The sequence below is a fragment of the Chenopodium album genome, chromosome 6 (assembly GCF_948465745.1).
Source record: "Chenopodium album chromosome 6, dcCheAlbu1.1, whole genome shotgun sequence".
Taxonomy (NCBI): domain Eukaryota; kingdom Viridiplantae; phylum Streptophyta; class Magnoliopsida; order Caryophyllales; family Amaranthaceae; genus Chenopodium; species Chenopodium album.
In genome coordinates, this window is record NC_137839.1 from 15,202,944 (window position 1) to 15,217,750 (window position 14,807).

The 14,807-nt window shown below is 36.5% G+C and overlaps 1 long non-coding RNA gene across 1 annotated transcript; it reads left to right on the plus strand.

Moving 5' to 3' along the window:
- The first annotated feature begins 11,702 nt into the window (after nt 1-11,702).
- LOC145634647 (uncharacterized) lies at nt 11,703-14,006 on the plus strand. The gene is made up of 3 exons (XR_014113462.1): nt 11,703-11,905; nt 12,920-13,018; nt 13,639-14,006. It is a non-coding gene; the product is annotated as an uncharacterized LOC145634647 (long non-coding RNA).
- Nucleotides 14,007-14,807: the final 801 nt, after the last annotated feature.

Consider the following 14,807-nt stretch of genomic DNA (forward strand, 5'->3'; position numbering starts at 1 on the left):
TTGGGGAGACACAAATGGGTGTCTACACGTAGTTAGCACAACTTTTCAGATCGGCTTCAAAGCAACCTTTTTCGCTTACAAAAAAGTCACATTCAACCACATTGAAGGCTGTTTGGCTTGTTTTGGCCCAGAAATTATTCCTTATAAGCCAGATGATAACTTAAAAAGTAATCTATATGCCCACAAATTATCTTAAAAGGCATAAGGCAATTTATATGCCAACTACCAATTAATTACTGCCAAGATCTATTACGAACTCATTAACTCTGATTATTCCTTTTCTGAGTTAACGGTACTTTGGGACAACCCTTTAGGGTAAACTAGATTAGTTATTTAACTTGGGAACTACTCTTAACTCATTTACCCACAAATTATTTCACCTCAACTTACTAACAATACTTTGAAATATTATGCAAGTATCTAGCACGAAGGGTGCGTTCGCCGCAGCTATTGATTAGGTTCAAGGTAGAATAATTTTTTAATGACAAAGTCAGATCACAACTTTACCACCAGCTGTTACACCAGATATGAATTTTGGTTAATCATTGTAACAAATGTTTTTTAACTAGAGTAATGCATATTCATTTTGTAATTTGCAAAAATACAACGCACTATCGTACTTGCTTATTTTAATAACGTGTATTGAAAGTATAATCATGTTAAGCAAATACATTAATATTTTATCAAGTGACATTATTTATTTATACGGATTTGAACTCTACATTACACATATGTTGTTTGATTACTAGAGTCCAGTACGTGTAAATGTAATTTAGTGGTTAATAACCCATCTATTTCCTAAAAATCATATATGAAATATTGAAATTGTTACTCAAATAAATTGTTTTTTGTCATTAAGTTCATAGTATAACTACCTACCTGTAAACCATTTTTTGTACCAATATATATTTCTACTATATATTTTATTAATTGTAAAAACGTGCAAGGTTTACAAATTACTCAATTTTTCTCATCTCATCTCATCTCAGCATATAAACTTCCCACTACACCCTTACTCCCACTTAGGGAAGTTATTTGTTCGAATTACATTAACAAATTTCCCTAAATATTTAACTTTGTGTACAGAATATTCTAAATCAAGTGATTATCTACCCCTAATATGTAATTAATAATAACTACCCCAAAAAACCGTAATGGGAAGTTTTGAATTCATAGGTTTATGGGAAATAAATAACTGTCATGCTACTTGTATAAATTCCAAACTGGGTACAAAATCAAGTGGCAAAAAACAAAACCAATAAAACAAATATACCCTTGAACACGTTGGTCAATCATCTTCCCTTCCATATCCATCAACGATCTAATTTATCTTCACATTTGATCATGGTGGTAATCGAAGAGGTTTGAGATGAAGAGAACAACATCGACGTTGGTGATAGCGTACGTATTTTAGTATCTAGAATTATCATTTTCTTAAAGTTTGTTGACTGCTATTATATAAATATCGTAATTATAATTGGAAACACAATTCATGTAATAAAGAGGACAAATTCATTATTTATAATTTATTTAATGGTTTAATTTTGAAGCAATGTATGTATTATTTGTTAACTTTCATCTTATCCTAGGGTATTGATCGTAAGAGAAAACGAGCTTTACATGATGAGGACGACGTTGGGTCATCATCTCAAGGAAAGCGGATGAAGGTTTATATGACCGTTTGATTTGTTATTGCACTATGTCTATTTTGTATTCTATAAATATTCCATTTTGGGAGCTATCATGCATGTGTTAGTGACATCGATGTAATATTAGTGACTTCAATACACAATGTATTTCTCTTCATGTGCATATGATTTATGTTTGTGTTTAAATTTACATAAGTATTCAAGTACTCAATACTACTTATTTAATTGCATTATGTTTCGTTTTGCCAAAACTCGACTCTCTCAATACATAGTAATTTGTTTGTTTGTAGGACGATGTCATCAATGGAGACGAGGATGCTGACAATAATGCGCTTCTTCGATGGAGGCATACAGTAAAAATCTTATCGTTACCTCTTTTTAAAATATTTTTTCCCAAATCAATAGTATGTTACATGATAAGTAGTGTCTCTTTTGTGTTATAAAATAACATGATTAGTAGTATATGTTGTGTGTTTGTATATATCTTCTGGTGTTGTTGGCCATGTAAATGTTAAACATCATTGTTACATATCTTTTAAGTTCTAGGTGTGATGTCTAAGTTGGTTAGGACAATTGGTTAAAGAACATCAAAGAAATCGTGTATGGCGGTTGTCTCCATGTAAAACCCACCATATCGATCATGAAATAATTTTCCCCAGTTGTAATCTAGTTGTCGTTCTTTGATTACGAATTGGAAATTAGTGCCTCCACTCAAGTTCTTTTCGAAATTAAAATTCAACACTTTTGGTGGTAAAATAAAAAAATTATTCAACTATAACACGTACATTTATTATGTCCTACATGTTTGGTGTAGTTCTAATATATAGGGTTACTATTTTTGATACTATGGCAGACCCTTGCTATTGTTGCACTACAGTAATGTTTGAAGTGCGCTCAAAGCCTTAATTAAATATTGTAACTTTATCGATAAGATTGTTATTAACTTTTAACCCTTGCCCCAGCCTTGGTACAGGATGCAATTCGACAGGAAAGCCTATGAAAAGGAGTTGATCGACTGCTCTTACCCACATACGGAAACTGATTAATGCTCATGCGTTCTGTTTCTATTGGATATGCTTTCCGATACTAGATGGAAGCGTCAATTGCGAAAGGGTTTGTACTTTCAGCTGTGTAACTCGCACAAAATTGAACCTATCAGCCCGGCAGATGTGTGCATTTGGAAACATCAAGCCATGGTTGAAAAAATATGGAGTTTAATGTCCGAGAGAACCCTATCCAGAGTCATGCTTACGTGTAGGGAATGGGGTAGACTTATTCCGTTCTTTGTGCACGACACTCCATATAGGGCAAATTGGGAATGGAGGAACCTTGGGGATCCCAAATTCAGACATGAACGGGGACCGAATCGAGGGATTAGGCGACCTTACCACAATTACCATAGATCGTCTTTTGGGAAATATGGAAAGTGGTGGTACCCGGGGTAATTTTGGTCCACTCATGTAACCTAATTTAGTAAAACTAAAATATTTATTAGTATGCTTTATGTACATGGTGTGTTTTATGATTATGTTTCTGATTTAAAATGTTTTGTTTTTATACCCACGATAGCAGTACATTGTTCGTTAATCATAAGAATGGCCAACATTTTGTCCTTTTTAATAAGATATATACTATCAACACATTTGCATTACCAATTTACAAATTAGTAATCACAAACAAGTTGATACAACTATAAATATGTACTACATTTAAAGTGTTTGAATACTTCACAAAATGTCAAAGTAGGCTTTAAAATTCCCTTTAGTACATATATGTGATATATCCAATTGTCTATGGAGCTATTGAAAAAGATCCCATGGAGGCGGTATCTTGTGTTGCATCCTTTTCAGATGAGATAGACAAATGGCAGAAGGAAGTCGATGCAATAGAAAGAGCACTCTACAATGTTGGTCTTGGTTTCGAGGATGAACAAGTGGAACCGATCGAGCATGTTGTGCGAATCGAGCCTACGGTAAGTGTTCCTCCAGATCGAGTTGCAAGTGTTGAACGCAATGACAATTTGAAGCAACATTCGATCGAAGAAGGGGTTTTTAGTGCGTAGCATTGAAGATCCCCCATCCAAGTCAAGGAGGATCCACCATATAAGGCAACTTGGCGTCCCACAGGTTATGTCAGGAAGCCGCATCGCAGCCTAAACATCGCTAGACCGGGTGAGAAACCACCCGATCAAGCATTAGGTAAAGGGTCCTAGGAATTATACATGATAAGACGGTCGTGCGGGACCTATATAAACCAGCGCTTTGCGGGAGGCAACCCGTATTTTATGCTTTCTAGATTAGTTTTCCTTTTCTCTTATTTTATTTTTATTTTAGAGAGGTGAGGAGAGTGATATTTTACTATTTTTAAGTGTTGTTATACAGGTATGAATTTGACAGGTATAAAGACTTAGAAAAATTTTGAAGAAGAAACGAAATCGGAGAATAAGGCCCTCTCGGGCCCGATCGGGCAAGGCTCGCTCGATCGATCGCGCAAGCTACCCAGAATTCAGCAGCAATTTCGCCCGATCGGGCGACGTTGCCCGATCGGGCGCGCAAGCTCAGTTGGATTCAGGGGCTATTTTCGCCCGATCGGGCGAAGCTTGCCCAATTGGGCTATTTTTTTGGAAAATCGAGTAAAAGAAAAAGAAATGTCGGGCGAAGATCGCCCGATCGGGCGCGCCATCAAGCCGACCCCCCTTTATTTTCTTTTCTCTTCTTTCTTTCCTCATTTCCTCCTTATTTCATCTTCTTCATTCACTTTCTCTCTCTAAAACCTCCATTTTCAAACCTTAAACTTACACTTCAATCCAAGATCTTCTCCAATTCTTCCATCCAAAATCAAAAATTTTTACATATTCCATCTCCCCTCACCTTCCTCTACACTCTATACCAATTTTCCCCAATTTTCTCTCAACTTTTCTCAAACCCTAAGAGAGAGAAACCTCAAATTTTCTACTATTTCCAAAGATAATGGCCTCCAAGCGTTCAAGAAATCAAAGGGGTGAGAGCTCTAGTGCACCACAACCAACTATCAACCCGGACCTTCAAATTTCGGGATGGGAGGAAGTTGTAATCACTTCGGAGGAGCAACGGGTTCGGATGATCAACCTCATCGATCGTCATGTAATTTCTACCCGTTTCATTCATCATCCTACTTTAGCTAGGCTAGGTCTTGATAAATACGTAGAAAAATTGTTTAAGGGCATAGGCATGAGTGGGTTTTTTCAAATGTGCCACGATACTTATGATTATTTAACATTGGAATTTATATCAAGTTTTAATGTTATCAAAATGAATGCACTTATCACTCATGTACAATTTCGATTGTTAAACAACAATGTGAGATTAACTTTAAAAGAATTTGGTAAGTTGTTTGACTTGAAATCGGACAAGCCTATTGAACCCTCTCAAGACCACACCACCGTGGTCTATAAGAGGTTAACAGAGGAGGATTTGGTGAACCTCCAACATGCCAAAGGGACGTGGATTCAACATCCCGTCCCCAAACTTTGGCAAAGATTTGCCGGCCTCACTATTTTTGGGAGGCATGAACCGACAAATGTTCGGAGGGATGAATTGGAATTATTGGCTTCCTATATAATTCCTAATGCTGAAAAATTAAATATACCCCATAGGATAGCCAACCATTTCCAAAGGGCGGCCAATGCGGCCGAGGCTAGTAGGTCTAGAGCGCCTATTTACTTTGGGGGGTTAGTGACCCATATAGCTAGGAAACATTTAGGTTGGAACCCCGATGGCCATAGAAAAGTTGTGGGATCGAACCTAATGGACCTACCCTATTTAGGGAGCTTGAATTGGGTACAACCGGTGGGGAGTGATACTTGGTGGATTGTCCACCGACAATCGGGTAGGAGGGACCAAGCCTTTACCTTACCCAACCCCGCCTTGACCAAATTTGAGAGGGGGAAGCCCTCTTATACTTTCGAGTTAGATGGTCAAGGTGAGGTTCAACCACCTCACCCCTCACCACAACCTCACCAATCCCCCATTCACCACTCACCCCACTACCCACCTTTCACCTACGGCATGCCTACAATGCCTACTTCCTCGGTCGATTACAATGTCGACCCAAATGCCCCATATGACTTTTCGGCTTTTAGGAGCCAATTAGACCGCATTGAGACGGGGCAAGGGAGGGTTGAGGGCATGATGCAAAACCTGGACTCTAGGTTAAGCACCCTAGATGGCCGGGTTGGTCTTATTGAGAGAAACCTAGGGAGGGGCCTTTACCCCATGTATGATGATTATGCCCGTCGGGGGGCTATTCCTCCCGATTCCCTTACTCCCGATTGGTTCCAATACCCCCAAGGAGGGTATTCTCACCCCGGTGCTTATGGTACTTATGTGGACTACTCTTCGGTCCACGGATATGGGGGTATGGGTGGGAATGTAGACCCTAACTACTATGCCGGTGGCTCGGGGTATTGTGGTGGTGGCTCTAGCCATGAAGGAGCCGGCTCTAGCCACGGTGGGGGGTACTCTAGGATGGATGAGGATGAGGATGAGGAGTAGGCTACTCTCCCAAGTCAATGAGGGCATTGCTTGATTTGGCTTGGGGGGTGTTCTTTCACTTGGAAATTCTCTTCCTTCTCTCCCTTTATTTGCTTTCTAGTATAGTTTTTATTTGCTTTCCTAGAGTAGTTTTTTTTATTGCTTTCTTATATATAAAAATAAAAAAAAAATTGAAAAAATAAAAATTTTCAAAAATACGTTCCAATGAATTGTAAATCATGCTTCCCTGTGCCCCTTACTTGAGAAAACTTGTTTTGATTCTTGGTATTTGATGATGAATATTGTGGATTTGTTGGTCATGATTTGAAGTCTAATTGTTTGGATTCCTTAACTTGCGTCAATTTTGTCCAACTACTTGTGAATATAGTGCTTGACTAGTTGATTTGGTTAGGAAATGTGTGATAGTTCCATAATTCCTGGTATGTCAATGAATTTGAGTATTGATTTACAACTATGAGTAGTGTTTCATGACTTATTATTATGCACATGAGGAGGACGAAGGCGTTCATTCTTTTAGGTAGCCTTCAGAGTATTAGATACATTTGTTCCCTTCTTGTCACCCATGTTGTTGCTTGTGCCCTTTTATTGTTTATAGCCACATTACAAGCCTTAATTGCCCCATTGGTTACTAGTCCCAAGCTTGGCTTGGGGGAGCTATTAGTGAGTGAGGTGAGGGAGTTTGTAGTGTGCACTTTATTTGCACAATTTGGGTGGGTTTTGAGAAGTAATTTGTTCTTAATCATATTTTTGTTTTTATGAGTTTGAAAGTTGTATATATCTGAGAAAAATAAAAGTGTGATGAAAAAAAAGAAGTTCAAGGAAAAAAAGTGAGAAATTTGAAAAAAAAAAAGAAAGTGAACTTCTAAAGAAAAAAAAAGAGGAAAAATGTTTGATGTTCAAATGTTCTAAGTGAAGGTTAATCAAAAGAAAAGAAAAAAAAGTTGAGTTTCAATGTAAATATTTTAAGTTATGAGTTCAAAGTTTGCTATTCACTTTTGTTCTACATTATCATATTTTTATGAGTGAAATTGTGAGTGTTGGGATTGTTTTTATTGTTCGGAATATATTTGGTGGTTTGTTGTTGGAGTTGGTTATGTTGGAGATGTGTATGATCATTATTTTTGATCATGGGTTTTATTAGGTTATGGCTCCTTTAAGCATAGCTTTTCTCTCACATAATCCCAAATTTATCCTACCTTTACCCTAGCCTTACAATACAAGCCTAAAAGACCTTCCGACCTTGTGCATAGAAGTTATGTAAATGTAAAAGTGTTGTTTTTCAATGCAAGTTATGACTTGGCATATTACGAGTCGACTAGTAGGATTGAGCGTTCTTTGTTTTTTACACACGAGAGTGTGAGTTGGGAGGGCATTGTTCACATTAAAGGGGTTGGGTGGAGAGCGATCGAGTACATTCTTTACTCGCCACATAAATGAGAGTCGAGTGTGTGAGCACTAGTCTTGAATTCTATATGCTCTTGTGGTTTGCTCTACTTGACAATGGTTGGGGAGGAAGGGTGATTAGATGAATAAGATTGATTGATGTTGAAGCATGTTCATTTAATTTTACCTTGAATCGTTGGTTGTTGATTTGATTATTGGGGTGAGGCATGTTTTATATGTTCATTGATGAGCTCTTTGCTTAGGGACAAGCAAAGGTTTGGCTTGGGGGAGTTTGATATGTCTGTTTTATATAGTGTTTTACCCCCGTCCCGTGGTCATTATTAGTAGTGTTTCTGGCTCTTTCGGGCCACTTTTATTACTAATATGTGTTTTCTAGTGTTTTCGTAGTTTTGGTTGAGTTTTGAGGGAATTGCACCTTTGGAGCATTTTCCCGGGATTTTTATGAAGCGACTACGAGCATTGGAGGAACACGACCGCTTTTGGAGCCCAAAGCCGACTAGAGCCATCGAGCCGGTGATTAAGGGCTCGGTTATTTGGATCACGAGACAATTGGACCATGTATTCGAGACCCGAGAGGAAATATGGATTGGGCCGAGAAATCTAGCCCAATTGAAGTCCAAGCCTTGAAGAAGAAGAAGACCGGACCCGATCGGGCAAGCATACGCCCGATCGGGCGGATGCGTGCAAGGGCAGGATGCGCAGCAAGCCGAGGCGCGCCCGATCGTGCGAGGCTTAGCACGATCGGGCGATGCAGCGAGAAGAGCATGCGAGAAAAAAAGGCGCGCCCGATCGGGCGGCCTCTAGCCCGATCGGACGCGTGTTTCTGGAGAAGTGTTTTTGTCGAGCAATTAGTTTCTAATTAGGAGTTGTTTTTAGTTTTGTTTAAATACGTTTTTGTACGGATTAATTAGTATCTTCTACTTCTTCTTCTTCTCTTAATCTTTCTCTTAGACTTTCTCTCTCTCTAAACTCTCTCTCTAAACCTTTGTTCTTATTTCTTTGATTAATTCCAGATTATTTTGGTAACGATTTCTCTTCCTTTAATCTTATTTATTTTATTTCTATCACCATGATTTATTTTCGGAAAAATTGCCCGGAATAAACCCACCTTTTGCTCATCCGCCCAAAATAATCCCACCTTTCGATTATTTTTAAATAATCCGACCTTTATACCTCTTCTGCTTTAAATGGTCCTATCCGGTCATCTAACTTATTATTACAATTTACCACACACGTGTCAGCCTTTGATTGGTCTAAAAAATAATTTTTTTCTAAAAAAAACAAAAATTAAAAATAAAATAAAAAACAGAAGAAAAAAAATTAAAACCCAAATTCCGGCAGCCTTGCAACCGGACCCTTACCCAATTCCGGCACCATGTCCCTTCCTCTCCACGATTCAGACCACCAACTCCCTTCCCCTTCTCGATTCTGGCAACCCCCTCCCTCTCCCTCGTCGTTTCCGCCCGACCCGAGCCTAGCACCCAAACCTGCAACATCGCTCAAAACCACTAGAAAAGCAGCCCTAATGCTGCTACTTCTCCTTCACAAACGCGCCACCATAAACCTGCAACAACATCATAGCCACTCTCCCCGCAGAAAACACCAAACGACCCACCACAACTACACCAACAATCACCGGCAAACACCACAAACTAGAGCAGTCGCGCACGCTTCGAATCCCCACAAATCAGCCCCAAAATCAGACCCAAAATCGCAAAACTATCATAGCTAGAGGTCGCTAGTTTCGGTTGGAGGGCTGGGTAGAGGGGGTGGTTCGGTTGGTGGGCTGGGTAGGGGTGGTCGGCGGTGGGTCTGCTAGAGAGATCGAGGGTGGCCGTTGCATTTCTTTTTTTTTTTAATTTTTCAATAATTTGATTTTTTTTTTTGATTTTTTTTTTTTGGATGAGACCACTCACGTAATGACACGTGTGGAAATAATCCCAAGTCACAAATGGTAACTTGTTTAGCCGGTTTCAAGTCACTTGGGACTATTGAGAGCGAATTGTATATAAAGGTCGGATTATTTAAAAATAATCGAAAGGTGGGATTATTTTGGGCGGATGAGCCAAAGGTGGGATTATTCCGGGCAATTTTTCCTTTATTTTCTTGTTTTGATTAGTTTAGTTTTTAATACGTGTGAGTAGTTTTATTTCTAGGGTTTATGGGGATCTAATAAATAATATGAAGGGGTAAATTATTGTTGTTGATTATCAATGCTAGATTAATTTCCTATTGATTGATTTAATGCTCTGTGACTAGATTAGGCCTATCTTTTATGCATGAGTTTGACAATATTGGTTCAAGAATCGAGAGATGAGAATTAATGTTTAGGTCTAGTTTCAATAGGCAAGTTAATTTATAAATGGTTAAGTCAAGAATCGAGAGATGAGATTTAATACCGATAAATTAATTGTGTGATTGTATTAAGTAGCGAGAGCCCTTTACAATCTGGTTAATTGATGCATTGATGATTGACTATTATTGATTTTTGGTATTGCATGATAATTTCTTATTGGATTGTTTTAATGTTTTACAATTGCAGCTTGTAAAAGTATAGCAATATTAAATTGATGAATCGAGCAGATGTTAATTTGATATTAAAGGCTATTTTCAATAAGAACTTAGATCTAGTAAATTGCGAGAGCCTGTTAGATCCATGTTGGTTAATAAATTGCGAGAGCCTGTTAATCATGTTATTTATGCAATGTCAATGATTGATTACTATGTTTTACCCTGGAGTATTATTTATTGGTGAACCTATTCCCTAGATCCTTTATATATTATTTTCTCACTATTCCTACTCTTTTTAGTTTAGTTTCATATTCAACTTTAAATATTGGTTACTTAAATAGTTTAGATTATAATAATAAATTAGGAGTAAAAAGACTAGTTTCCCTGTGGAGATCGACCCTACTTCCCTATCTACCTTAGTTAGTGATTTAGGTAATTACTTTTGATTAGGGGATACGACTTTACCCTGTCAGTTGGATTATTAAAAAATAATCAAAAGGTCGGATTATTTTGGGCGAATGAGCTAAAGGTCGGATTATTCTGGGCAATTTTTCCTTTACTTTTTACAATTTTTTTATTCTTCCACGGTTCCACCTACCTCAATATTTTATTACTTACTCCAAATTCACCTAAAACTCCGTGCATGGGGAAATGGAACAAATATTAAAAAACGGAATGAGTAGTAAATAAGATTAATGAGTTTGAGGTTTGACGGTGAAGAGGAGGGTATGATACTGTGATTTGTTTATTTGTCCTTTTGTCTTTTTTTTTTAAATTTTATTTGAACTCCAAAAATAATTTCAAGTATTGTTACTTTAATGTCGATAACCAGGTTGGATATCCAATGATCTGATCCAAATTTTTTGGATATCTAAAAATCGGATATCCGGTTTTTTTGGATCGGTTTCGGATCAAATTTTAGCCGATCCTAAACGAATATTCCGATATTTCTAATCAAATCGGATAGGAAATCCAATTTGGCCAACCCTAATCGTACCTAACCTTGGGTTCCACCTTCAATCTTGAATCTTCGATGCTCTTCCTGATGATGGCGACAATCAGAAGATTTTGACTTAGTTTCAATCAATTCCAAAGGTGCCAGATACCTAGCCTTGACCTAGAAAATACCCCCTATCCCCAAAAACCTAGCCACCACCCTAAGTAAACATCAACCACCGAACACCCCCACCACAAAGACCTTGACTTTACCTCAAATTCACCAACCCCATCCCATCAGAGCCCATCTCATCTCCTCTCACTACACCAAAAACTAGATTAGAGATCGTAAGATATAGAACGGTTACCAAAGGTAGGCGTTCTACAGGAGAATATAGAACGTATTTATATAAGAGACGTTTTGTATGTTAATACATATGGAACGGTTAGCATAGTTAACCGTTCTCTATTTCTTTTTACTCAATTAATTAAAAAAAATAATTAATTATATAAATAATATAGACGGTCATCTTGACAACCGTTTTGTATTGTAAAGTAGTATTATTTACAAGTATTTCTTTTTCTTTAAATTAGAAGGAAATTATATACTTTGTCAAAAAAGAAGGAAATTATATACGGAGTAATAATGTACCAATGTACCCAAATTGAAGCATGCACTCATCACTTCACTAGAATACCTTAGAAAAAACAAAGTACTTCAAAAGTGGAACCTCCACTGTCGACCTTCAGTATTCAAAATAACCTTCAATTGCTTACTGTTTTGTCGTTGCTGCACCGCTGCTCCATCGCCGCACCATTGCTCCACCGCCGCACAACGTCTGTAGCACCACACCTATTCGCTGAGCCATTGAGGTAGGCTCGAATTTTATTATTTATTTTAAAACAAAGGTTTTAATTTTTCTTGTCATAGAGAAATTGGATTATGATAATTTGTCAATCTTATTGCATGAATCATTCGAATTATGATGGAAACAGAAGTAAATTCGTAGATTTCATCTATTAAAGTAATTTGCAATTCGAATTTTAGGTTATTGAAAAAAACTTCAAAGTTCTAGTTTTAGGGATAAATTCAGTTGATTGTTTATATGCAAATATTTCAGTCAAATTGCAGTAAATCAATCAAATTACCCTTAATTTTGAAAAATTAATTAATCATACCTAAGTTAAATTTAGAACCCTAATTAGATAAAGAAAAAGGGGTAGGGGAAATTGGTTACCACAGGATTATTGTGCTCTATTAATTTCAAATACTTTGCAAAATATTTAGAAATATTGATTCACTTTGCTTTTCTTTCATAAAAGGGTTGGTTATGAGATCTTGTGATAAATCTGTTTCTAGTAATGTATAAGAGTAGTCATGGTTATTACTATGCTTACAATGATGAGTAAGGAGTGTGTAGTGTTTTTGTGGAATTTGTGTTTATGGTTGTCAAGAGAGAAAAGAAGGGAATCATAAATAGTTGCAGTGGTTAAGATTTAGATGGCTAAAACATGTTCCAAGGGCTGGAAATTTTAAGTTTAGTTACCATTAGCTTTGGAGGATAGTGAGGTAGCTAAATTTCAATTCTTTCTCTGTTTTACAAATTGAAAACTGAAATAAAGATTGCTTATTTTGTCACTTGTTAACTTCTTTCTATGAAAGTATTTCAATACTATTACTCTAATATTTTGGTAATTACTTAGAGCAATGATCAATTCTAACGCAGGACATCGAAAGGATCTCAAACAAATAAAGAAGAAACCTAACATTAAATGGATAAGCATAGAGGCATTTTATCTTAAATTTAATTTTGCAATGCTCTGTACATACTTTGTTAATATAATATATAACTAGGCGTTTGATTTAACCTTTTTTTTTTGTATTAGCGTCCTTGTGAAGCTCATGGCTCTAGTGATAGTGGATATTACGTTTGTCGCTACATGATTGAGACAATTGAATTAAGGCAAATGATCATCCCCGACAAGGTACGGCATTTAGTTTGAATGTATCTTGAGTAGTTAATGTACATGCATCTTGCAAATTTTATATGAAGTTATATGCAAACCAACTTGTAAATTTGAGCAAATTAGTTAATGGTATCTGATGTTATGCATTTTCCATCTTTCTCTGAGCCCTGCTACTTGATATTATTAAAGTTAGAAATTCAACAGAAGCAGATTCACCATGCCCATCAAAAACGGCAGCACATTATGATGATGGTGCCTCAATAGCAATAGCAGAACATTTTAATGATGATCTCTTTGTTTGTCTTAAAAGTATGGGGTTTTTCTTATTAGTCTTAAAAGCAGAATTAGAATTGTTTAATCTTGTGATTAGCAGAAATAGATGTTGGCTAAGTAAAGCCATTAATAGCAGATTTTTTTTGTAAAGATGCAGGCATAATTAGAATTGTTTATTATGCTTATTATATTGTTAGACTATTTATATATTTTGTTGGAATAGGATGTATTCTATGATGGAGGTTTCTTGTGGACTCAAATTGAAAACTACTGTTTAAAATGTTATATTTTGATATACTTAGTTATATTTAAAAAGATGAATTTATTGTATATTAACTAATAGGCATGTATTTTACATTGTTTAGTAGTATTTCAAGCAAGTTCCTCCTGCATATTCTAAACAAATGATCGACGAGCTTAGGGAAAGGTGGATTTCATATGTTACCGGATACCATTAACCAAATGACGACGTCAATGATTTATGTGAATTGTAGATCAATATGGTATTGGTATATCTAAGTATAGTTTGTTTGTTTTTTTTTTTTTTTAATAACCATTAATTAGAAAGGTGTTTTGATACTTAACTCTTATATTTGTTGTATAGCTCAAATTCTGGGTGAATGATTCAGTTTAATTGTGGTTAGATATTTTAAATTATACATATGAAGTATATTTTGATGGTTTTGTTTTATCTGGAAATATTTTGGTTAATTTTATTATATTAAAATTTATATTGTACATACAGGATCATAATTTATTTTATACTGGAACTGTGGAATTTTTCTTACAGGATATATGTAGGAGATTAAATACAAGAATAATCTTTGTCAAAAAAAAAAATACAGGAATACAAAAAATTATACAGGTATACAGGAAAATAAAAGAATAATACAGTAGCAATAAAATGTAATATATGGCTAGATTTTTTTTATTTTTGTAAAAAAAACATTAGAGAACTGTTATCTAACTTGACTGTTCTCTAATGTAATGCAATATAGAATGGTTAAGTTGTAGGGGATTACAGGTACTACGCAGCGGAAATAATCATGAATCATATTCATATAGCACCTAACCAAGGATCTCATGCATAACACATAAAGAATAAGAATTATACCTTTGAAGCGTGATTCCACTAGCAATCGAGCAAGAACAAGGGAGACAAAGAACCTCAAACGTGATTCCTCTACTTGGTCCATAGGCACAGGTTAAGACCTCCACTAATGCTAGTTAGTCGCGATCGAACTCTTTAATCGACCTTCTACGGAGAGGTATGAGCAACGAACTAGTCACGAACCACCACGAACCACCGCGAACACCACCAGGGGTGGTCGGCCGCAAGTCCAAGGGGGGGGGGGGAGAGGGGTGCCGTGAGAGAGAGAGAGGGAGGTGAGGGTGTTGGGATTTTAGTTGCCTTGATTCACAATTCACTGTAAGTTGATTGTGTCTCTTATATTTGTAACCCTAGGCACATATCTTATTTATAGATCATATCCATAAATAAGAGTCCATGACCAAGCCCAATTCCTAATCCCAA